This window comes from Anser anser (genome assembly GCF_964211835.1).
Source record: "Anser anser genome assembly, chromosome: 10".
Lineage (NCBI taxonomy): Eukaryota > Metazoa > Chordata > Aves > Anseriformes > Anatidae > Anser > Anser anser.
The window spans coordinates 5,350,493-5,376,968 of NC_139730.1; the positions used below are offsets into that span (position 1 = coordinate 5,350,493).

At 40.6% G+C, this 26,476-nt stretch overlaps 2 long non-coding RNA genes across 4 annotated transcripts; one reads left to right on the forward strand and one right to left on the reverse strand.

Annotated features, from left to right (window-relative positions):
- Nucleotides 1-16: 16 nt before the first annotated feature.
- LOC310904679 lies at nt 17-15,232 on the forward strand. 2 transcript variants are annotated; one of them, XR_014588528.1, is made up of 4 exons: nt 17-641; nt 1,297-1,319; nt 1,396-1,521; nt 13,385-15,232. It is a non-coding gene; the product is annotated as an uncharacterized lncRNA (long non-coding RNA). The 2 variants fall into 2 exon arrangements; XR_014588529.1 differs by lacking the exon at nt 1,297-1,319.
- A 9,354-nt stretch (nt 15,233-24,586) lies between these two features.
- Nucleotides 24,587-26,181, reverse strand: LOC310905065. Of its 2 annotated transcripts, XR_014588752.1 has the most exons (4): nt 25,487-26,181; nt 25,291-25,397; nt 25,110-25,180; nt 24,587-24,814 (listed from the first exon to the last, which is right to left on the reverse strand). It is a non-coding gene; the product is annotated as an uncharacterized lncRNA (long non-coding RNA). The 2 variants fall into 2 exon arrangements; XR_014588753.1 differs by having other exon boundaries at nt 24,587-25,180.
- Between the last annotated feature and the right edge of the window lie 295 nt (nt 26,182-26,476).

The window sequence follows — 26,476 nt, forward strand, 5'->3', positions numbered from 1 at the left end:
ACAGAACTAAGCAGACCTTGGGGTTGGGGGGGTGGGGGTGGGAGTTTCTTTGACCTCACGAAGCCTAGCATTAGTAACTTTGGAACAAACAGTGGCAGGATGGGCCGAGAGCAATTTTGTGGAGAAGTAGAGGAAGAGAGTGGCCTTATCCCTTCGTTCAGGTTCAGGGCAGCTTCTGCCCAAATAAAATAAAACCTCCCCTTTCCTTTCCAACTTCACTCCAGCAGCATGCAGGGTCCCCCAAAGAAGAAGATACACTTAAATAATTGAGCCTGGGCCCTCCAAGTTTATAGCCAGCTAGGGCCTGTGGCGGAGATTCGCGCAGAGGAATGCTGGGATCTTGGAGGAGTTAGAGGTCTCCATTTTGTGAGGGAAAGTGTGTCTTAGAAAACGTAGGTTTTTATTTGCCAGCTGTTTCTCTTTTTCAGTTATTTTGACCATCAGAGCACCTGTAGCAGATGCTGAGCCTTTCAGAAGAGCAACATGAGGGGCTGGGGAGGGTTTTGTGTGAACTCCTGTTTGGTGTTGTTCCTTGTGAGGGCAGGGAGCACAAACCTGGGATCTATAAAAAGCAAAACTCTGCTTGTTCTACAAAATAAGTCCTGGGTGTTTTGTGTGAAGTGGAGCTGTTTTAGTTAGAGGTAACTCCGCTCCTTTGTTACAAAATTTGGCTAAAAATATTTTTACTTTTTTCCTTAGATGTCCCTTTACCTCCTGTTTTTGGGAAACTAGAGAGGCCCCAGGACCGTGTGCTTGGCCTCTGTGGGGCTGGGAGGTGCCTGTGCCACTGGAAGTGGGTCTGGACTTGATCTGCTGCAAATATAAAAGCTTGTTAGTGAAGCAAACAGGTCACATTACGCTATTCTTGTGCCTTAAATAAATCAAGAAAGGTGTAAATGTGCTAGTTGTGAACTTATTTCTCCCCTGGGCTGCTTCTATGAGATGTTTCTTTCTCTTCCTTCCCCCTCTCATTTCTACCTTTGCTGCTTTGGATGGTATCCGCTTATTGGAAGAGTTTTCTGAAAATAGTAATATTGGAAAGGCATGTTCTCTGTTTGCTCATCTGGAGTATTCTAGGAGAGATTAACTCATTTAATTCTTCACCCCATAAATTTGGGGTTCCCTTTCTAGTTTTGTCTTGCAGATAGGTTAAGGCAATAAAAAGTATAAGTAAAAGAAGCTGCATTTTTTTTTTTCCTGGACAGAGATATACTTGCAATCTTAATCACCAGGTGATGTGTTGTTTTTTAAAATAGCAGCTGGAATAAAAACATCTTTATTTTTTTCCTAATGGAGGAAGACAGATCCTACCTGGAAAGGTTTGTCACAATATGAATCTAGGCTATAGGGAGGAGAGAAATACTACAGGAACTCAAAGATAAATATTTTTTTCAGGAATACGGCATTTGGATCCAGTGATAAGCAGGCAGTACGGAGCCTGTGCTTGGGGCTGGTGGCCATTCACACATGGGACATCCTAATTTGATGTCAGGGGATCTGCCGTTGACTGATGCTTGCAAGGTACTCCCTAAAACTTAGCTAGCGGAAAGGCAATTTCCCTCCTTTTATCCTTTGTATCCCCCAAGGAAGTGGAGGTTTGTGCTTATTCCTCTTTGCTCATGAGTGTGAAAACTTAAATCTTGTTGCTGGGAGAATGCCTTAATGCTGTCAATGGGCTGTTTCTGGGGAAACTTGTGTTTTTGATAATCCTATTCTTAAAATGGTTCCTGTGCTGCTCCTAGGAGCTGTTTGCTATTCTGTGGATGTTTTTATTTGGGCTTGGTCTAAAGTTGTTGGATTTTTACCAATGAAAGTAAACTAGAAATAAAGAAATGGCACTGCCTGCTCAGTCTCCAAAGGTTGTTTTCTTGAGCCAGGATAGACACAACAATTTGAAAACCTCAGTCAAGTTTTTTTTTTTTTTTTTTTTGTGGGGTACTGTTCAAAAATCACATTATTTTATGGATGTAATTTATATACAGAAAAGAAGAGGGCTATTCCCAATATTATCTTTATCTTCTAGACATAAATAACAAACAACTCCGGTAATCAAAATTTACTGCAATTGTAATAGGTTTTGGCATTGTTTATGTATCACAGGGAATGTTAACATAATGTTGACTTTCAGGACTAAGGCCAGGATTTTTGTTGTTGTTGTTGGCTTTTTTTTTTTTTTAGGCATTATAAAATAGCCCCAATATATCTGTGGCTTTTACAGTATTCAAGAGTTTAATTTTCATAAATAACACTGTTTATACCTCCTTCTAATCAGAAAGTTGAAATTATCTGTGACAATGTGAACACTAAGAAGTTGTATACTATGAAAATATTTCAATAATTAATGCATGCACTATCTAGAGCAATTGACAGTGAGGTCATAAACATAATGGGCCATCTGTGTTTGATTTGTATCTGAAAATGCTTAAAGGGAAAGGCAGGTAATTGAGGCTGCTCTTGCAAATGTAGACAGGCAAGATTTTTCACCTTCTCAGAAGGTTGTTGAACCATTTCATTGCTTTAAAGAAGGGGGGAAAAAACAGTTCTTCCAGGCTATAGCCTCTTAACATGCTTGCATTTGGCTCCTGTATTCTCTGACAAGCAGAGCACACTGGCGGGACTTTTAGTTTTCTTTTAGAGTGCACAGAGGGTTGTCATTCTCCCTTATTTACTTTATATTGTTTGCTCTATAAAAATGCCACTCCAGGCTCCCAAGCAATCCCACTAGCTCACTCTGCATTCTGGGACCTGGGTTTAAATAGTTTCCTTTGGACCATTCCAAGTTCAAATCTGCACTGGCCTGTTGAAAGGCAGCAAAACTTTTATGCAGGGATCTGGCTCGTTGCACCTTTATGACCCTTCTCTGGATGTGTCCCAGCTTGTCTCCTGAACCTTTTCTCCCTTGTGAAAGTCGAGGTTCAGGTTACCGGCATATCTGGGATCGGATTTAATTTAGCACTAGGCTTCTGTGCTGTAATGGGGAGAAATGGATTGTCCTGCTATCGTTAGGAATAACTCTTTATCTCTGGACTTATATGCATTGGCATAAAGCCAATATTAAGCTGGAATGACTCAATAAATAAACAACCAAATACCACTCTTGTTTTCACTGGCTGATTTGATGACAGTCGGACTCCTGCTCTTGGCACTGACTGAGGCTCTACCAAAGGAAATGCCATTATCTCTCCTGTGCCAGGCAGAGATTAATAAATTCTTAGAAATTGAATCCAGACAGGACTTCTAAATGATTTCATGTGACCTCCTGTATATCAGAGCTATTAAATACTACAAATTACCTATGATAAGCCCAGAGATTGCAACCTATTTTAAACTCTGTGCAGTTTTTTCCCCTGCTCTGCCTTTCCTTGTCACCCAAATATTTAAGTGTAGGCAGAGAACAGGTCATAGCAAGGTACCATCAGTGTTTGGGGAAACTAGCTGAAATGTGTCCAGGTAATGCCATGCTGTAAGAATTGCTTCACTGTCCCTTATAATCTGATTTGGGGTTAATTTCCTGCTCAGATCTGAGTCTGGTGATTAGAGTGATCTGAGCATGGGAAAACAGACCCCAGCTACCACCTGTGAGATTTCCCCCATTGCCCTGACAGTTCTGACCACCTTTTCAGAACCTTAACCTTAGCATTGCAAAATCATTAGTGTAGCCCAGGGAAAAAAGAAAAAATGGAATAAAGCAAGACTGAACTATACAAAGTTGTGAGAATTATTCTTGAAATTGCAAGTATCTGTCTAATATTCATGACTTGGAAGTCAAAATTTCCTAGTGTTGGAAAATAAGGAAAATAAAAGAAGATAAGGCCCAAAACGTAGGGAGTAGTAGTAGGATGAGGGCTTTTGTCTATGGATGCTGACACTGGCAACTCACTTCTGATGTTTGGGTAAGCATCCCTTTTCTTTCTCCACATCCTCTCAAATATTTGAGTATAAATTGCTAGGTGTTCCAAGTCAAACCATGAATATAAATTCTACATTGTCTCAATGAAAGTAGATAAATACCCTTTACCTATGTTTATCTTCAGCTGTACCATTGTGTCGTCAGCCTGAAGAATTTCTGCTAAGAGCTAGAACAGAGCTTTTACTTAGGGAGGAAATTTTGTCTTAAACACTTCAAGCCCACTGGTCTCAAAGTGTAGCAGCTTTTAGTACTGGGAAGCTGCATCGTACTTCAAAGCTGAGTTTGTGTAACTTCTGTATCTGCAGCTGGTCATGTTGGCAGCAAAGTCAAATATCCCGCACAGGTACCACTGCTCAGAAACCAAGTCCTTGTTCCTCCTTTTGGTCAAACTGCAGAAGTTGTTGATGCGTGGCACAATACGGCTTGTTTCTAGTACCTAGTTTATTTTTTATCTCCTATGGTCTTTCTTCAGTATTGTTGTCTCCATTTTGAAAGTAGAGCTGGACTCAGTTGTCTAGTGAGTTCTTACCAATGCTTTTTTTTCATAGACAAGATCATTTCCTTGTTTCTACTCAGGTCTTTTTTGTTCTAGCTCTGGACTCTGAAGGCTTTTGTCTTCTGTATGCTGTAACATTCAAAGTAGGAGGAGATTAAACTCCAAATCCTTCAGGTTCAACTGTTTTGAGACTGTTTTCCATTCTATAAAAGTGGCCTTGTTCCCCGACTTTTGCTGTGTTTAGCTACATTGCAGTGAAAGGAGAATAACAGGCTGCCTTGAGTCAGAATCTTGTCTTCTCCCATCATTTGCTACCATAATAATTCTTCACATCATCTACAGATTTTATTAGTACAATTTTAAGTTGTATTTGAAAATTTCATAATGAAGTTCATTGTGTTGTAAACGGCAAGTCGGGTCAAACCAAAGCAACACCCGGGCCAGGCATAGTCTGTGACAGATGCTTAGGGAGAGGCTGAGGAGTGGAACTCTGTACACTTTTGGTTTCCACAGTTAGAACATTCAACACTGATATTTAGTAGTGCTTAGTGAATTTTCAAGTTTTTTTTTTAAACCCATATATGCTTTTGTTCTCTGCAACATTTGTGAAAATGAGTTCCATCATTTAATTTGTGATGAGGAGAAAAATACTTTCTTCTAATAGGTGCCACATATTGTATTATGAAAAATAGTGAATAATCATTCTTTACTTACCTTCTCTACTTTATTCTGGATTTTGTGGGCTAGATATCATGTCCCCTCTTTCTTTTTATCAGGTATTCTTTACTTTTTTTTAAAAAATAGGCAAAGTGTTATAATCTTCTGTATCTATTTTGAATTAGAATGACCAGAACTACTGTGGATTTATACGTGGCACAAAGATATTTGCTGGGTTTTCATTCCCTACTCATATTCTTGTATCCTATTTTCCCTTTTGTGGAGCACTGAATTGATGCTTTATGGCAAATTATTCACAATCACTGAGATCTTTCTGGCATAAATGTCTAGAGCCTATGTGTGTGTGTCGTACGTGCATTGCTCTCCCCTCGGTGACACCGAATTTCTTCAAATTATGTTATAATACCCCAGTACTCAGTGAGATCTTTTAGCTTGGACAGTCCTGGATAATTCTCCGTCATTTGCACATACGTGATCAGCATAGCTAGTAACACAGGCTCCTGGGAGAGCACTGCTTAAAACCCCTTTCAAGTATAAAAAGTAGGTATTTATTCTTTTAACCACCTCATCCTGTAACAGATCAGTTTAACGGCTTTTGCAGTGAAACCTTCTCAAAATCTTTCTGAAAATCTGTGTACCCTCCACAGTGCAGATGCAAGGGCATTTGGTGGTTCCTTCAGGGAACTCAGATCATAAAAGGAGTTTGTGGGTACCAAGGAATGGTGCTGAATATCACTTGGCATTAAAAACCGTGGTGTTTTTGTTTTACATAGTTGAATATAAGATCTACTCAAAAGGGGAGTGTGGTTCTCTACTTAGGACCATGGTCTGACATTCAGGATCTGCAGGTTATATACTCCTACGTCAAAAATGTGTTTCATTGAGCGTGTTTCATCTTTCTGTGGCTTAGTTGCTTATTTCTTCCCTTTTCTCTATTTAGCTCCTAAGCCTTCAAGGACAGGGGCAAAGTATTTATACGTACGGCTCTTTAAACCATTTTGGGTAACTCTGGATAATATCATAATCCAAGCTGATAATGCATTTTTTAAGGTCAAATAGTTTGATAAGGGCGCTATGTTACTGATTTTAATCAGGCTCTATTTCACTCTTTCAATTAATATATTTTTTCTAATTTTGGCGATACATTATCTCAATGGGAATGTTTGTTTTGGCCACTTAATCAACCAGCATGCTGTAAGCAGTTTTCAAGTTCTGTGTTATTTCAAGTAAAATAATTTTGCTGTTATCCTGTTTTAAAGAAGCTAGTTGGACTCTGGCACTAATGTTGCCAGCAAAAAAAAACAAAGTTTTTTTTTTTTCTCCTGAGATTTTACTAAGGTGTGGTAATTAAGAAACGTGAAGAGAACAAAAAAAAAAAAAAAAAAAATCCCAATGCTTCTGTGCTGAAGATGTTGTGCCATAGGAGTCTGAGTAATAGCTGTTGGGTCAGCGACCATAAAACAGCCCTATAAATGCAGAATATAAGATCTGAGCTGGGGCATTGCCTTGCAACAATTATGCCAGCAGCTAATGGTAATATCCAGTGGCATGCCCGTCCTTCCTCCTTCACCACTTAAAGTGACACCATCCCCATCTTCACTCTGCATCTATCATAAAGACACATTGATTTCCTTTCGGAGGAAAACACATATTTCTTCCCTCCTGCTAAGAAGATAAATCTGACAGATTTTAATCAAATGTAGTTGTTCACAACTATAGAAATGTTTCCAGTGTCATAGATGAAAACCCTTCCCCCCCCCCCCCCTTTTTTTCTTCTTTTTGAAAAGGAGGAGGTTTCTGGAAGCTAAGTTTATTTGGAGAGTACACCTGTGCTAAAAATCTTACTATATGCACCGGCAGTTAACATTTCAGGATGCCCTATGGGCAGGTTTAACTTTACTGCCCTCCAACATAATGCCTGTCTTGTAGTGGTAACCATGAATACTGCTATAGTTAAGGGTCTGTCAGTGGTTCTATCATAAACTCCCCTGTTTCCAGGGTTTTTATAACTCAGCCATAAAAACTCTCTCCAAGCTAAAGCTTAGCTTACCAAGGCAGACCTGATTTGGCTCTTGGAAAGGCAGATGATACATATCCCTCTGTCTCTTCTAAAATTAGCTGTGGTCCCCAAGGAAGGGCTCTGGCAAGCCATGGGTGCCATACATGTCCAGCGGTATGTGATAGATGAAGGAGGAATAGTGTTTTAGAAAGGCTTTCATCCTCTTCAAATGGCAAATAAATTGGCCTTCTTACTTTGAAGCAAGAGGAGTCAAACAACACAGTGCTTTCCAATTTAAATTGTGTTTTTACTTCAGTCTTTTATTTCTTAAAGTAACTTTAGGAGTTCATTACATCTTAGCCTGGGCCACAGGCAACAATCTGATAGCATTTAGAAATGTGGAATATTATTCACAGTTGAAGTATTACTCTGGATTTAAATCAGTGGGAATAAATATAGAAGTGGGCATCCTGAAGAAAGATCAATCAAATCCGAGGAGAGACGATATACAGAGCAGCATAGAAACCATGGCTATTGTGGCTGAGAAATAAAGGAAAATGCCTTAAGAATGGAAAATTGCAATTCAGCTCTCTGCTTATATGACCGTAGACTTAACCCAGCTTGTAGGCCAGGCGGGCTGCAGGGAGCTCTGGAAGTAGAGGAAGTGTTGGTACATAACCTACTTCCAAATCTATCCCAGCTGCCCTTATAGAAGATAATTATGTGTTCTTCAGTCAGATCAGAATGTGGTGGATGGCTGCTGGTTGTGCTGATGATGTCTTAATGCCACTAATGAAAAAATGCAGCAAATTTTGGAGGCTGGAAATGTTTTTTTGGGGAGCAGGAAGAAATGTTTGACTCTGTCAGGATATCCACAGGCTTTCCAATCTGTGGTGGTAGGTATCCACCGAGCTTGGAGGTGCTCCCAGTCCTCTTTGCTCTGTTCTTGAGTGTCCCATAGCTGAACACTCGCTTGATATTTTAAATTTGAACCTTTGTGTACATCTGGTCAGTGCTAAAGAGAATGTCAAGGAAAGACCTTGGCTGTGACTATTTGGATCAAAGCACAGCAGTGCTGAGCCTCTAGCAGAATGACACAAATTGTCATCTCTCCTACAGGTGTTTTATTTCTGGGCACCACACAAGGTGCGAGGTATCTGCTAGCACTGGTGTAAGTGCGAAATAGATGGGTTTGCTCTGCCTTGTACTCTGTCATTGGTAATGCTCATTTGGTGTGACCAGGGAAATAATGGGCATGGCATGAGCTGGTCCTGCCTCTGCTCCCTGCAAAATGCTCAGGGTCCGAAATGTGGTTTGGTCCCCATTTGTCCTGTGCCCTCCTGGGGCAGCCGCTGTGCTCAGCGCCCCCGCTTCGTGCCCCGGCGCAGGACAGGGAGGGTACTGCTGATCCGTCTCTCCCAAAGGGCAGTTTACAATAGAAGAAGGAAGAACCTTGGAAAGTGAAAACAAACGGAATAGGAAGGGGAAAAGTGCTTTTTATTTGCTATTTCTACACTGATAATGGAACACTAATTTAAACCAGGACCCTTTTTGGAAATGAGTCAGAAGTAAGCCCTGGCCGGATACTTTTAAACAGTATTTCTGCTTCTGTGTTGCTGGGAGCTTTTACGGCCCCTGCCCCTAAGCCAGATCATTAAGGCCTTACAGTACTTTAGATCTAAGCCAACAAGATGATGTTCTGGTGACCAGACTTTTCGCTGACCCTCGTGCCTTTACGAGTCTCCTCAAGATCTCAAGGAAGCCTCTCCTTTTGAGGAGCCTAGTCTCCCAGTGATCTTGGGCTGGATTTGCACATTTAAGTCCCATCAAATGCTAATAGGAATTCCTTGGTCAAATCCTCTCCCCTGTCCCTCTTCATGCCTCACTGGGAGAAAAGAGCCATTAGTGTGTTTAAAAGTAAATTTCAAGGTTTCCTTTTTGTGTGTTCCAATGGCCGAGTTTGATTCCTTTCGTCCTTTTTATTTTATTGTGAGGCACCTTGAGTTATTTGCATGATAAGACACCCTGTAAATGGATTATATTGTAATGCATTGTGTAGGTTTAATGCTGACAACAGCTCGGTTTGGAAGTAAGATAGCAACTTCGATTTTTAGTTTCTGATGTGCCGTGCAGAGAAATGCCTTTTGAGAAGCATGAGGCAAAGCAGGAGGGATGAGGAAGAGGCAGCTGAAGTTAAGTTGTATGAATAACGCGAGGGAAAGCTGGCATTAAAGAGGAGCCGAATACATTAACTTCCCAGCCTCTGCACTGGAGAGAATCAATGGCACAAACTGGAGCATCCCTTTCCTCTCTGCCATAACAGTTAATGTGGTTTTTCCTCTCTTTTTTCCAAGGATAGCAAAGGAATGGTAATGCTTTCTGGTAACAATCTTTCATATGTGATGAGTGTAGCTTTACAGTCACTGTGCCCAGAATATTATGTTGTTATATACTGCCTACTTAAAAATTGGACTTGGTCCCTTAGAGGAGCCCTATATTTCAGAAAAAGTGGTGAAATGAACAAAAAATCTATTTTTTTGGAGAGGGGGAACTGGACCACGTAATGAATGCTGGTGCAGGAAGTTTGGTAGTCTGAGCATGAAGCATGGAAAACATACACTCCCCAGGAACAGTACGCTTAAATCCTGGCAGAAACAGCTTGGCTTCCCGTTCCAAGGTAAACACACAGTTTGCATTGAGTGGGTATTTTAGATAATACCATAAAATATGAACTTAGTATGGACACTAAAGTGCTTCTCATCTGTGCTGAAGTCCTGCACATGGCTGCCTTTAGTGTCACATACTTGAGATATTTTGTGGCAGACTTACGCTTTGTGCTCCATCTCTTTTGCAATAATTAAACTGGCCAATTTAGTTGCACTTTTTTTTTTTTCTTTTTACATCTATTCCAAAGCTTGAATAGAATGATTACAGACTAAAGATGAATAATTTCTGGTACTTGTATTATGTTGGCTTAATTCTGCGTGGCTCCCAGGACCCTTGTGCTGGCCTAAAGTTCTTGAGCACCTCGTCAGCTATCAGCATGCATGTGGTATCACTTCATGTGGATTGATCTATTCACATTAGCAAACCTCAGTTTGATAGGTATCGGTAAATATTTTAACAAACTGTTCTTTACCTCTAATGGTTGAACGGTGGAAGTTGAAGTGCAAAATTTATAACTCCCTTAAACTGAAACAAAGTGCTGCTTGGAATCGCTCTAGGTTTCTTTTCCTTTCTTTCTTTCTTTCTTTCTTTCTTTCTTTCTTTCTTTCTTTCTTTCTTTCTTTCTTTCTTTCTTTCAACTCGAAGTTGTCGTGAATAGCATGTTTTAAAAGCACTTTGATCATTGCTGTCTTTAAAAAAAAAAAATGAAGAGGGGGGGAGCATCTTTTTGAAACTGGGAGGAGAAGCCTTTGAAATCATAATGTGTAACCAAATTTAGCCAGCATACTGTGACCTGTTAGAAAGGGCTGATCCTATTAAAGCTCCACTGCATGTAGCATATATCTCTTTAAATACTTTAAAGAGAACTCTATAGATTTCTGTTTACTGACGTCAGCATGGCACAGGAGGAAGATTGGCTGCTCTGTGTTTTTAATAGAAAAAGAACTGCCTAGAAAAGCCACCAAAGCATTCCTGATTTATGCCGCTGTATTGATGACGATGCAACTTCTGGGACATATTGTCACTTGATTCAACTCCCTGAATCTGTGACGGTTCAGACAAAGGCAGTTTTTGATTTACCAGTCCATTCTTTTGTAATAACATACACAGAGCTGCTTGTCTTCCTTGCAATTTGGGTCAACTCCACAGCTCTGAGGAGAAAATTGGGCACAAACTGTCCCTTAGAGATGAGTGATGTGTAAATCTGGATTAGTTCTAGCAAGCTGAGGGAAGCAACATGAGGATATGTCTCACTTGAGTGTGTGGTCTTTATGCCATTGCGCTCCAGCCTTGATAAAGAGGCGCTGTATAGTGGTATAGCCGGCACCAGACTCGGGGCAAGAAGCTTTTAATATTAGTTTAAATTAAAACAACTGGTGGCTTTAAATAGAGGAAGAGGTTCTTTGTAAAGTACAAATAAATTCTTCAGCTCTCTCTGTGAAGACGTCACTAACAACTCGTTTAAGCACTTCTAATAAAAAGAGCGTTTGTGCTCTGACAAGAAGTTTTGCAATCTGGAACAAAATGTCACTGATTGGGGAGATTCGGTTCTCAGCTACTCCTGAACGACTCCAGATTTCATTCCACTCATGCCAGTGCTGTTTTTCTGTATTGGCATACGGGCAATAGACCATACTTCAGAGAAGCTGGCATTACTGAACCATTTATTGGTTTAAAAAAAAAAAAAGCAACATCTTTTGTCCCCAGAAGCAGCATTGTTATGCCTTTTGCAGCAGAGAATGCCTGAAGTAGGTGAAGGCAAAGCCATGCAACTGGTATTGCATTTCATGAAAATAGCTGGCTGTGCAGATATTTTCCTTTCCTTTTGTGGCTTCACCTGTTTGTGCAGCCTCTGTGCTGCGTGGGGTGAGAGTATGTATCTGGTATGGCCTAGCAGCAAATGCTTTGTAAAATAAATCAGCCTGCCTCTGGTATCAGGAAGAAATTTGGATTATCCATAGAGGAATACAAAGGCTGGTACAGCACTACTGTTATCTGAATGAAAAACAGTGATCAAAATTGATAATAATTCTTCCATTAAGTGACAGATAAAACTTTAATTAAGACAGCCTACTCGAAGCTCATGATGCTTCATGTGTGACTAATTCTGACTGGCAAAAATACTGATTTTAACTAACATCAATTAACAAATTTTTTGTCTGTCGCAGGGAAGGCAGTTGTATGCGTGCCTATGCGCATGTGTCTGCGTATATGTGCACATAGGGGTGTGCATGTGACATCTTGGGAAAAAGCACAAGGGTTTTCACATATCCTGTAACATTTAATACAAGGTTGTCTGGTGTCTAAGCAATGTGTCTAAACACATGCATGCATGAATTTCTCGGTATGATAGGGTGCACTTAGCATACATAAACACTAGGAAGCCAGTGGCTAACGCGGGCTATTCATACAGTAAATGAAGCACAAAGATTAGCGTGGCGATACCTTATTTCTTCTGTGGCACAGTATCTGTAGCCATGCACCTCTAAAATGCATAACTATGCTGTTCCTCCTAGGAGGCTGTGGCAAACTGCTCAAGAAAAGTGGGCTCTGGAAGCCCTTTTGGGAGTCTTGGTGGTGCTTATAGATGAGGCTGCATTAGCACCTTCCAGTGGCTCATCAGTTGAGCACCGAGTTGGGGTTTCTCCATTTTTGTGTGCCTAAACTGAGGCAAATTGGGTGAAAACCTGGCCCTACTGCTGGAGGCTCCTGGCAGCCCCAGGGAGAGGTGACAGCTCGACTCTGACCGCTTTCCCCTCTGGCTGAGCAACCTGGGGCTGTTTCCACCTCCCGGAGCCCCAGCACATCCCCATGGCTCGTAGCCCTGAGGGACTGCGTTGTCTCTTGTCTGAGAGCCAGATCAGGCTGAGGTCGGCAGCATAACGCGCCGTCCAGTTTCTGGGGACTAAGGTTACACCGCTGATGTTATGGGAGAAACGCTAAATGGCAGAATCAGCTGGATGTAGTGGCTACTTTGGAGTACTTTAGCCCCTGGCTTGAGCGTTTGGGTTATATTTTAGCAACTGAGATGACCATTCTTTACAGATATTAAGAATGCAGAGCCTTGTGAATAGCGGAAAATTTAACATTTCATGGATATCACAACTCATGCTCTTTTTTTTCAGTAATACTAGTGTGTGTTGTAATTCTTTTTTGCCCTCTATTATCCCTTTACTCTGCTACAGAATGTACTTTCATCTTTTGGAAATGACCCTTTAATGTAGTGACTAAAATTTAATTTAGGATATTTTGTTCTAAAAAGCACAAGCTTTGTTTCATAGGAGTAACACTGAGGCTTCCATGTTATTTACTGTGTCTTTGAGAAGCAAAAATGCATTTTGGAAGACTTTCTTTTTTTTCTGACTGCTCAGTCTGCAAACTCTCCTCAGACTTGTGTGCCATGCTGAGCTCCCACTGAGGTGTGTGCTCTTGCTAGCAACACAAATTCTGACAACACATCCTTCCAATGATGGCTGTCTTGGCTCTTTCATGCTAAAACAAGCATAAAGTAATTTAACCTTAATTTTGTTTGTAAGATATGGAAGGAAACATGTTTCTAAAGCACATGGGAAGAGTCTTTTGAGAAAGAAACTGATTTTTTATGGGAGTTTTTTTTTTTTTTTTTTCCCCCCAGTGTAATGCAGAACTTTGGATTTTGAATGAATTTTATTCTCCTGTGTGGGCCCTAATATAAAAGTTGTTACCCACCCTCATCTCCTGGAAGCTTTCAAACCATGGAACACCAGACAGTCCCTTCAGCTGGCCAAAGAAATTTCAATTTCAAACATCTTTATAAAGAAATGCAAGAACAGATGCTTGTATCTTGTTATTGTCTTAGTGCCTAATTTTCTTGACTTGTAACTGCAGAGGACTTCTGCCTGTATTACTGTAAATTTTAGGTTTTTTTTTTTCTGTGCAGTATCAAAGTTTTCTTCCTTTCCAGCTACTGATGTTATTGCTTAATGCTGGCAATACTCAGTTATCTTTATCTCATCTTGATCTATGCTTTTTATTTGAGTTGCAAAAAACCACAGTCACAATTCAGCCTAAGAAGATAAACTAAAGTAATTCAAGCCCAGTGAATGGTTTTATTCTCTTGTGTTCATACTTTCATAACTTACTACTTGTCTGATCCATTTTCAGCTGTAATGTACATATAATCAACCTTTTCAGACTTCTCACAAGAAAAGCTTTTGTTCACTGTGCAGTAATCAGTATTAAAGGCCTTTAAAATAGTGGAAGTCAATGACACTGGCACATTGTCCAGATACATTGTTGTTGATGAAGCGAACTGATATTACTGTGAAAGACCAATTTCATCTCAAAGTTCTTTCATCTGTGGTGATCACAACATTTTTCACATATTGTTCTTCACAATCATGTAAGTTGGTACCCACCTCTGATATTTCATTCTAGCTTTTTTTTTTTTCTTTTCCCAAGGTAGCTACAAAATGATTTGATAGCTTGGAATAGCATCGAAAGGCCTCAGTCCATTAATGGAGGCTCAACAGACACCATTTTTTTATATGGGATATATGTATTATACCATTCGGATCGGTGAAGACCTTGGTGTGACAAGATAGTCATCATGACTGTGATTGTGTCACTATTCGATTCTAAACCTAAGAGAGCAGCTCTTTAAAAATGAGCAAAAGCAGTGAAGTTATTAAGTCAGATTTCTCTTTCTAGGGGAGCACAGTACTGCATGCTTGGTTATAAACCTAAAACATAGGTTTCAAATCCTTTAATGTTAAACTTTTGATTAAATGCTTCAGTGTATGGAATTGCTGGGGAAATAATCATGTATTTGTCTCCCAATTTAAAATGTTTATTTTTGACCCATTTCAAATTAGATTTCTGAGGTGTTGGATGTCTGAAATGAGGTCCTTCAAATTTTAGTCACCATTAATAAGCAACTTATAATGGTCTCCACTGCTTTATAGCCTGTTGATTCAACTGATATTCAAAATTTGGTTCTATACTAAGGTGGGGAACACCCTTGCATCACCCAAAGTTGCCCCACAGAGGAAGAAAACACTGACTGGAGTCTCTGGCTCTGATTACTTTCTGTTTGCCCTTAGGGTGTCCAGCTGCTGAAAGGCAAGCTCTTATTAGTTTCACCACTATATGAAGCAGCTTTGAAGACAGTTGGTTTTGGGGCACCTTTTTGACTAGGGTACCAAGTAGAAGGGCTTACAGACAGTGGCATTCAAAACGAATTGCATCTGATGCAGTTTTATACCTTGATGTTGTCTGAAAACATATTTGGATGGAAACATTGGTACTTTTTAATCTAAGTCAAAGCTTATTAGGTGCAATGTTTTTTGTTAGATACTATAATAAAACTGGAAAGAACAGACAGCTGTTGGGCATTGGAAGCCTTCCTTATGTCTGAAACACAGCATCAGGCCTGGCTAAATAGAGTTGAAAATAGTTGCCACATGTTAACTATATTGGAAATGTTAATTATGGAACTGTTTGATACTCATGAGAAGAAAATAAAGAAAAAGCTTCTTTTCAGGTTTTCCTACTTCCATCCTGTTTAAAAAATAAATACCTATCTTCTAATTTTTCTCATCAAAGAGAATAAATAACGGTTTGGATTTTTTCCATCACTTTTTTTTCCCTCCTTTGCAGTCCCATCCTTCTCCCTGTTTTTACTAGTTTTTGGACTAACACTTTCAGATCTTTAACTCTGGAGAAGTTACAGAAGGGGAACAAAAGAAAATTGAAACTCTCTAAAGTGGTTGTGCTAGTTTCATTTTTCTTTCTGCTGTTACAACTTTTCCAAACCAAACTGAAATTTTGGATATCATTCACTTATTCAACTACACTAACAAAAAGGAAAAATGAGAGGAAAGGGACAGGGAACAAAAATAATTCCAGCACTTGCAAAAAATATCATGTAAACAGTAAAAAAAAAATCAAATTATTATATTTTGGACCTTTTCAAGTGGAAAACACGTGAGTTTTGATTTTTTTTAATGAAAAAGTTCTTCCATTTTTCGGCTGCTTTGCAAAATCTGAAGACCTCAGCTGTTTTCATCACTAGTGTTACTGCATTTCTACTTGTCTTGGATCTTGCTTTTACAAGATGCTATCGCTGCTATGCTGTGTCTCTTCTGAATTAACTGAGCTTTTCAGCTGCATATTTTAAGTCTACACGAGTCAAACGTTCATTGGACTCATCAGTCATCAGCCCCATATATCACTAATGCCAACTATGATACTAAGATGACTCATGTCCTAATTATTTTGAATAACAAGTGTGCTCTTGTGATAGGACAATATGATTTTGCTTGCTACAGAATGGATTGGCAGAAAGTGGCCACATAAAGCAGGCTTGCAAAACAATCATGAAAATGCATGTTGGCACAAAATTGCTCACTCTTCCCTATTTTCACAAGTTTTTTTTTTTCCCCAGTGGGTCCATTAAGCCCCTTTCCCCTGGCTCTTTGTAGGTAACAGGTACTTGAAAGTTTAAACCTGACAATAAAATACACACTTTTAAATTACTTTTATGCAGTTGAATTATTTCAGCTGTGATGTGTTATGAAAACTAACTAGGCAAAAGATCCACCAAAGTGGTTGTATTTTTTTGTGTGACTGTAATTCCCTTTTGATCACTCAACATCTATAATGCAAGAGAACCCTGGTAACACTACTTTATGTCTATTACATCTTCTATACCTGTTAATAAAAAAGAGAAGAAATCTCAGGCAGACCTGGTGGACATCATGTTGGCTTTCATCATACGAGATAAATGTGGAGCCCAGGGAAACTACTGGACCATGGAATAGAATAGTTCATGTGGAAGGGACCTACAGAGATCATCAAGTCCACTGACCACTTCAGGACTGAACAAAAGTTAAAGCATGTTATTAATGCTGGACTGTAAATTGTAGTGTCTTGAGTGGGGGCCTGTCCTGTTCAGAGCATGGCATGTGATGGTGTGAAACACTTTGGACCGTAATTGCTTGCCCTCTTCTGGTTTAACACCTCAGTGATTCAACACCCCAAGATTTTGCCAGGAGATAGGTGGTGCTGAGCTCTGCTCTCCTCCAAGCAGCCTCACTCACAGCAGTACCCGAGCTAGCTACTTTAAAGCATCTCTATGCTGTTCTGTAGTTTACTGAAGACTTTATATTTACAACATTGACCACGGAAGGCTGCCTCTCATTTGCAATCTTCAGATGTAGTCAAAGAGGTTGTTATGTTCCAGCAACATCTATCACTCATTGACCAGGAAGACCCTTGTGCAGTTGTTGCCCCCACCTCCATACCTTGTAGCCACATGTTAATAGGTGGCAATTACTTGGTTGTGGTTTTATAACCATTTGGTTCCCACAGTACTTCAAGAAGCAATGAGCAGAGTTTTGCTTCCAAGTGAGCGTATTGGGAAGTTTCCTTTCATTCTTTGAGATGTGAAGTTGTCCAGACTATCCATGTTGTAGGCGGGTGACAATGAAACGCTTGGCAAAGTTATCCTAAATCCCCACCAGCAGAAAACAAACTGTTTCTGAGACAAAGTTGCCCTTTTAAGCTGAAATGGAAAACAAGAAGGTAAAATGTAGAGGAGCATGTGGACCACACAAAATGTAAACCGCTAGCTGATCTTTGGCCTGATCCAAACAAATACTGTTGAAATCATTGAAAATATGCCAATTGACTTCTGTGGGATTTGCAGCAGGTTCTAAGTTGGCAACTATCCTTTCTAGCAAACAAATCTTGTCTACTTTTACATTTCAGGCTTGTAGTTAATCAAGTTACCGAGACAGAAATGTCTTTGGCATGGACATGTTTCTCTGTTTCTTTTCCCTGCAACTAATAATGTTTCCACACAAATCACTTCCAAAAAAACTCAAAGGCCAGTATTTAGATAAGCAATATCAAAATGCTTCAGCATTAAGCTGTGATAAGTATTTCCTCCTGTTTGTTGTAAGAAAGAAGGTTTTACACAAGCCATGTAGTCTTAACTTTCACCAAGTTAAATAAAGGTTTAGTAAAGGATTTTGTGCCCTTTTAACCCCCAATAACCAGAGTGCATCCTGTGTGACCATTCATTACGTATGAAATGGCTGTAATTTATACCAAATGGGGTAGGTGAATTCAAACAGAAAGATACCAGCGATGATAAAAAGATAACACTTCTCCGTAACAGATGCTTCATTTTATGATGGAAATGGGGAAGCTGAATGCTGCAGGTGCCGGGCTGACACTAGGCCTGTGGAGAATCATTAGAGCCTCCTCAGAGATCTAGGTTTACTCTGTGTTTAATCAGCCACAGTCAGAAGAAATGGCTTCATTTCAGCTTGATGAGAGCCAGATTACAAAAGGAAGATAGATGGCCAATAAGGTTCATCACTATAAGCATATTGTCTTAATTTGAAGAAACAAGCTGGCATTCTGTGCTGAGGAAAAGTGAAGTGCAATATGGCTAGTATCAAAAACTAGTTATTTAAAGTCTCCCTGCTCCCCACAATGAAAATATTCTGGCTGTTCTTCCTTTGACTAAAATATTACAAAATATTGCATATGCTGCAAATGCCCAAGTTTACTCAGAAGATACCTCTGCTTTGGGTTCCGAAATGCTGAAACCTCTCAAAGTCATTTTGCTTGTCTTAATTCTCCAGCCACTTATTTATACTTACATATATTGTAAACATAAATATGTTTCTGTGTAATCACGAGTGAAAAGGTTTGAATGGACTATTGATCAAAAAAAGTCTCTGAGCATAATATGAACACGCACCGTCTAAAAGGGTCGCGGTGCAGCCATCTATCATGACTTTCCACGACAGGACAATGAGGCTGTCAGCTGGGGGCTTGCCGTGACAGGGGATGGGCCTTTGGGAAAAAAATAATAAAATAAAATAGGGACCTATGCCAGGGAACTTGTTCGTATAAAAGATAAACACAACCAGAGTTCTCTGCTTCCCGAACGAACCGTGTGATTCATTGCTATTGCTTAGCTTTTCCTTAGAGCTGGCTTTTTCCTCTTGTGCATGGACTGACTTTTATAAGGTTCAGGAGTGCTCCTTTGAACCAGCAGAGCTCTCAGGATAGGAGTATTGGGGCCTAGCAGAATGATATGAACAGTATAATTATTACTGTTTATTTTACAGTAGAATCCAGATGTTTTTATTGAAGTTGGAACCTTTTAGTATCAGGCAATCTGCAAATATGTGCAACAGTGATTTTTCTTCCTGTTTTGAATTGTGAATCCATAGGAATTTTCTCTTCAGTGGTAAATTTAAACATCCTAACAATAGGTTTACTTTTCTAAATTCTCACAGATCTCTTAAAGGAAGTCCTGTGCCCTGGGGCTACCCAGATCACTCGTGCAGAGCTTGGGGAACAAAACCATTGAGCATGATAGCTATAGTTAGGGAAAGCTGGGGACTGAATTCAAGATAAATTGGGAATTGTAGTAAATGAATCCCTGTCTCAAAAGAAGTGGTGTGATAAGTGCTTGATCCATAAAGCCTCAGAAATCAGACTTTCCAGTAACTTACTGGATTTTGGAGCAGGCCCAAAGGTGTAAGAAAGCAGAAGACTTGGGGAAAAAGAGAAGACAGAAGGGAAAGCAGGAGACAGAAGAACATGGAAAACTGAAAGCATTAAAAGGATGCTTTAACAAATGCTATTGTGTGTATAATTTTGTAATTGTAATGAGCGTTGTAATGATTTTCTATGTGTTGAAGAATTAGTGTGTGGTGGATTGTTTTGACGGGTGAAACTATAGTTAATTTATGGAGTTTGGGAAGCTCTGAGACTAATCCTGCTTGAGGGAGAAGTGGATAGTCAGGTTGAGCTCAGGACAAAAACGACTGAGATGAAGGAATGGTTGTGGGGGGGCCCAACTGGGAAGCGTCCTTGGATTAAAACAAGAATTTTGCGCCTTGATGCAGTGGAGGAAGAAGAGGAACTGATAGAAAATATGAAAAAAGCATGATGCAGCCAGAAGAATTGGGCCTTAAGTTGGTCTTGAACAGTATTTTTAACAAAGTCCCAGAGGATATTGTGCTTTGCTCAAGACATGCTGCAGCCCAGCGGAGTCACCATGGCAGAGGAAATGGAAAAAAGATGAGCAGAGTACTTCTCAGAAGACGGGGCCTGAATGAGTGTTCCCAGATAAATAGTATGTTATGCAGAGGAACAGTTTGCTTTTGTTTTTGTCCTGACCCCAGGAAGACTGCTGGTGTTTTTGCTCTTCCTTACACTCACTTTGTAAAAACAGGCTCATTTATTTTTTCCACCTTCCTTTGTTCTAACTTCACCCAACTTTGCATATTAAGATGAAAGTGAAGCAAATCCTACTGACTTTACAGGTCTGAAGGGAATTAGGAATTTGACTCATCAAAATTATCTCTACTCCCACACTGTTTTGTTTTTTTTTTTTTTCTGAAACGCTGAAGAAATGCACTCCTTCATCCCTCACACATCTTCCTAATGTCTATTTGGAACAAAAGCAGAATGATCCCAAGCAAGCGGCCACTTTCAAACAGCTCAGGCTACACCACATCTGTGTTTCTGCTGTACCTGCTATCCTGCTAGCCTGAGACAGCCTGAGCTGCCGCCTTATTTTATGGCTGTACTGACACAATCCTGCAGTGAACCATGCGACCCCTGAAGTGTTTAGAAAGGTGCATTTGTGTAGGGGAGACTTTTTTTTTTTTTTTTCCCTCTGGAGTAAATCAGAGGCTCCTAGATAATCTCGCATGAACACATTATTGACTCGGACCTTTCCCTAGGCAAGGAAGGCTGCATTTTTTTCAGAAAACGATACGCCGAAGCGTTCACAAAGTGGAGACTTAGGAAGCTTAACAATTGGTAGAAATATTATCATCAGCTATCATGGTAACATTATCCAGCCATTCCCACCCACAGATACACATGCACTCACTCTGGATTTCGGCTCAGAAAGCCTTGCAAATAACGCGCTGTAGGTGTGTGGTCCTCAAAGTGTTTAAATGTTTGAGGATGAAGTGAGCAGGAACATCTTGCATGCACCAGCTGAAAGAGGGTTGGGAGAAGTGGGGGGTGGATTTCCCTGGACAGATGATAATTCTCTATCCTTCTATGTGCTGCCAAACTACCTCAGCTAGTTGGGGTTTATAAACTTTTTTTTTCTTTTTTTTTTTTTTTTGTCTCCAAAGAGCAGATTTTCTAGTGTTTTTGGAATGCATCAAATGCAGTACAATTAAACAGGAGAAAAAAATATTCCCAGGGCTCTTCATTCACCTCCTTTCCCCTGTCAAGATATTGCTTAATTTAAATGCTGCCAAAGTTAATAATGAAAGACAGCATCCGCCAGCGTGTCAGAGCTCAGTGCCCAAGCAGAAAAGTGTGAGTGGCTTTCTGCACTCTTACCTTTGCTAAATTCAACCCTGAAAAAACACTAGAGCAAATTTAGGGATACCGTAATTAGCAGGAATTAAAATGTTCTCTTCAGGTCACTTATTTTGGCCCAGAATTGCCCAAGAACTCAACACCTTTGCCAAATATCTGATGCTGCCTACAGCCTAAAGTCAGAATTGCCATCAAGTCAGCGAGTCCAGGAACATGCCACCCACAGACAGCCTGTAAAAGTGAGCTGCCTTGTAGCAACATCTGCCCCTTATAAAACCCGATGGAAAGTGGACAGTGAACAGGTCATAGATACGCACCAGGATTTTGTGAATGTAACTGCCAGGGCTTTTAGCATGAGGAAGGAAGGGATTTGGGGCTTGCTGAGGACCTGGGAGGTTTTGGGGTTAGGGAGGTGACAGCAGTGAGGGCAGCCTCCACATTTTCTCCCTCCCCCCCCTTCCCACAAACCTAATACGCCACTGAGGTGATGAGCAGAGCAGATAAGCGGTGCCAGATCTCAGTTCTTTGTGTTTTTTTAGGAAACTTTTTTTTTTCTTTTTCTAAAAATAATTGTGTGTGAATCAAAGGGGAAAAAGAAAGGCAACACACAATGATACAGAGCAGCTTATTAATTAGTTTGAGGTGCTCTCAGTGCTCCTGTAGATATGGAAGCACTAAAACCACAAAATACTGAGGTAATGTTTTTGCCACCGCTGGGCCTGTGGAGCATCACTGTGATGTGCTCTTTGCCTGGTAGCTCACTCTTGGTGTCATCCCAAGTGGGGTCATCCAAAACCAAGGGAAGGTTGCTCAAAGGGATTTGTAGTTTTGGCATGGTGACTGGGGATTGGGAATTGTGCTGGATTTGGGCAAGAAGGAATATTGTCCCACAACACGTCTGCTGTGTGCAGGTGACATTTGGTGGGTTTTCCATCCCCTGTCCCTCCCCCTAGCAAACCTGTCTGCCAAAGCCTTCTTGCAGGAGGTACTTCATGTTCTCTAGCTTAGCAGCCTTTGTAGGCTTCCTGGTGCAAGATGAATGCCCTCTCTTCTCCTCCAGCTATGGCTGTAATCTCTGTTCTTTCTCCTTTTGCTGTAGAAGATTCCTTACACTTGGAAAAAAAAAGGCAGGAAATTATCCTAAAGTATACTTAAGTTGTTGATGAAATCAACTGGGGAGCATTGCGTATACGTGATGAAACAGAGAAGTTGCATCTTGTGCTGTGAGTACGAAGGACAGGTTAAACTTCTCTCCTCAGTGCAATGTGTTTAGGCTGAGGATGGTCCAACTTTCATCTCTCTTTAACCTCTCTTCCCTAAGTAGCTACTCTTGTTTATCAGCTGCAAGTTTTGGTCAATTAATAGTTTTTTGTTTTGATGAGCTAGCATAGCCTGTGTCATGGTAAGGTAGGAGAGAAAAGGTACCAAACCAAGAATTTCTATTTCTGGAGTTACTCTCTTCTATAAGATCAAATTTTACATAGCTTTTCCAAAGCAGTGAGTAGGCATGCCTGGATCCATCACCCGAACGCTGTGTACCTGCTTTCCTGCTGCATGTCCCCTCATTTCTTTGCTAGGTAGAGGGAAGAAAAAAGGCCAGTAATTTATGACTCCTATTAATACAGTAGGCTGGATGTGTTGACAATATGTCAATAATTATTTCTGGCAAGACCTTAACAATATAGTATGGGTCTCTGTAGGATGACTCATTTTACCAGAAGACAGATATGTGTGACCCGAGTTTTACGACAGATGTCAAATATATCGAAACGTGGTGTGAGGAAGATCATCTTATTGGCAAAGTAATGAGAGGCCAGAGGGAAGATTAATGCTAAGGCTGAATGGTGTGGTGCCTCTTTCATTCTCCTTTTTTGATAAGTGAAGCTGGGGCAGAAGGGAAGGGGTTTGTCTTCTGCCTTGTGTAGGCCAAAAGTAGGAGAAGTCTGGGGGAGCAATAACATTAACCAGTCTGACACCTTAATTTTGATGGGCAATCAGAAAATAAAAAGTGTTTTGAAAGGGGAGAGAATTGTCAGAGGGTTTTGATAAACGTGACAGTGCTGGGGGAGCAGCCAGCTAACCAGACAGTGTGGCCTAAATCTTTCAAGGTGACTGCTGTGGTGACAACTTAAGTGGGTCTTATTTTCAGCAGGTGCTAAGCCTTCCACCTTCTGAAAATCAAGCCCTCGTGTTTCATGCTGGCTGCCATGACGTGGAGATCAGCTGCCCCCTTAGGAAGAGTGGGCTCGGAAGCCTCTCCTCCTGCAGGGTTTCTTTGCAAGCTCGGTCCCTTTGCTGCGGGATGCAGTTGTTGCACAGCCCTGGTGACACAGGCAGGACCCTTCCAGCAATCTGTGTCTAGCAAAACAAAATATTTAACACTGTGCTTGAATCCCAGAATTACACAAAAAAACATCTCTTTTGTACAGAGAAAGTGAAGGATTAATCTACCCTCCGTTCCTTGCTCCTAATGGAAGATGGGGAGGAGTTGCCTGTCCACGAAGAGATGGAGAAAGCCCAATGCTCGGTGGAAGCAGGGATGCTGGCTGGAAAAAAACACACCCTGTAGCTCCATTGTTTATGCCCTGCTAATGCTCCACAGGGAGGGAGTTGTCTGTTCCCCAAAATCACAAAGTTATCCAGGGAGCCAGGTTTTTGGAAAAGTCTGCATTGCGATGTGCAGGTATTTTCTCCCTGTTTGTGCAAGAAGGCCACTTTTGAGCGACACAGGTGCTTGGAAGTAATAACAAGGTCAAACTTGAAAAAATGATATACTTTGAATAATTGAGCTGTATTTTTAGCCCTCATTTTGTGATCTGTGTCACATATATATATATGTGTGTGTGGCTCATTTCCCTGTTCACCAGAGACGCTTTTGCCATATCCAGGTTTGCTACCTAGAGAAGAGGTACATGGGTACTTGGTGAGGTAAGGGCACCTCTTGACTTCCTTGGGCACAAATAGCATCGTGGAGTTTTTCTTGCCTTATCTTTTTCTTGGAAAGTTTGCTATTATAATTTCATCACAAATAGGACAATTTTCTTTCATTCAGCTTTAATAATGGCACAAATTTAACTATATTGTGCTAGCAGGCACTGATATATTAATTAAAATATAGTCTAATTATTTACCCTAGTTAGTTCGTACAAATCTCAGTAGTGTAATCAGTGGGCTCCCGTAAGGATTTTTGCTATATTCAGCTGTAGAAATGGTTTGTCTTTTCTACTCTGTTCAGGAATAGTTAGTTTGGGGTTTTTACTTCCCGGTCACTAGTTCAGTGGCTGACAAGGTGCTGGTCTAAGCAGGCGGATTGTGCAGCTGCAGCCACACTGAGCGGTGCTAATGGGTGTGTAAACCCTCTTTTCCTATTTTTTGGTAAATCTGTGCCTGCCATTCAAATGAGGATCAACTGAGTGTTAACTCAACTTAGCAATTATATAGTGATCTCCACATCCAAAGGGCTGTATGAGTGTTAACCAGCTACTTTATACATGGGGATAATCGTAGTTATTGTACGGATTGTACGGGGGAACTGTGGCAGTGGGGTGAAGCGACTCCTCCAAGTCTCAGCTTCGAAGAGACTGACCTCACACAGGTTCCTCTGTGGTACGTTTGGTCACACGTAACCAGAATGGTTTCTGAGAAATGGTGCTCTGATGTTCCTCAGCGTGAACAGATGTGGAACAATGTTTACACGGGGAGAATGTTCAGCCTGTTTCGTAAGAAAGGAAAGGAATGCCTGCTGGCAAAACTGAGGCAGAACGCTGAACGATGGGGATCTGAGCCTTTATTAAAAGGACAAGAGAAGCTGACATCTGGAGCTGCAACACAACTTGGGATGCCCAACTTGTGTATACTTAGGGCTTATTTGCTGTCAGGTGTTCATTTTAAACACAGGTGGTATGAAAGTTGCAGATGGCTTTGTTGAAAGGGAAGGAAAAAACATTGAAAGCAAAGAGGTGGAGGAGACAAGGGAAGAGGTGAGGCTGTGGAGGACCGAGACCAACCCATTCTGCAGCTCTGGGAATCTCAGCAGCGCCTTTTCTCCCTTTGGCATGCAGCCACCACTCTTCAAACCCTGTCTCCAGAGCATGGGAAATCGAAAAGAGTGGGTCAAGAATTTTTAGGTTTTATGCACCACCCCCCCCTTTTTTTTTTAAATGCCATTCCTCTACCTTCTCATCTCACCTCCACTTTTTTCTTTTGCTGAAGATCAAGCAGCACTGAGCACAAAAGGCCGTATCATTTAAGCTAGTGGAGTAGACAGCGTTGCAACTCCATGCAGTTCTTCATACCTGCGTTTGAGATGTAATTAAAAATGTGTCCTTCCCCCTGCTGAAGAGAGGGGCTTGACTGCTGCACTTTGGGGTGTTGAGCACCGAACCTGAGTTGTCTGTTGTCTGTGTGAGAAGCGTGGGTAGCACCTGTGAAACAAATTCTCCACAGGCATTCTGCCCCTCCTTAATTATATACTTTCTGCAAACAATCACTAAAAAGATCAAACAGAAATTAGCATATGAGCTGAAGAATCAGCAAGGTAGTGCAAGACTATATAAAAACCTGCCTCGAACAGCAGAGTCATCAGCACTCCTGGTAGTGCAGCCTGAATGTCTTTGAAAATCAGGTACTCTTTAAGCACATTTTCATCATAATATATCCAATATAGCTTTTATTATGTTTCTTGTCCCTGTTCTACTCTTGGTTTAACCATGTGTGAACCAAGCTAACATGATTAGACACCTTGTTTTTCACCAGTCATTTCTGTTTGCAGTCTTCCATAAAGTGCTTCAGATGAATTTTAATACGTTGATGGTACTTACTGAAGAGATTAATATTCATAATAAATACCCCTTAGAAATAATCTCCAGCAAATCCTTTTGACAGAGGAGTCAGGGCTGCTAACGACAATAACTACTACAAAATGCAATTTGGTCAATTACTTTAATTAAGTTTCACTCTGTAATGTCTTCTCATTTATATAGTAAACTAATAGGGGAAAAGTACATCATCCTTATTTGCCTTTGCTTAAATGTCCAAAACTGTTTCCTTATGTTTTGTTTTAACATTCGCAGCTCTCCCAGCCCCACAGAACATTTGAGATAATTATGGGTTTTACAAATAAAGCTTATTCTTCACCAAGAAAGGTTGAGACTTTCTTTTGAATATGCTTTCACAGAATAAAAGCCTTCGCTTCACAGATCCTAATCTGGTATTTACAGACTAGCTGATTTTGGATGGTGCCAGCATTCTGGCATAAATGGTAGAAGTGTCTACATTTCATCGAATGCTTTTTTTAATTATATTGTTTGAAATTGGAGTAAAAAGGAACACAGCTGTCTAGAGATTTTGGTAGAATACAGGTTATAATGAACTC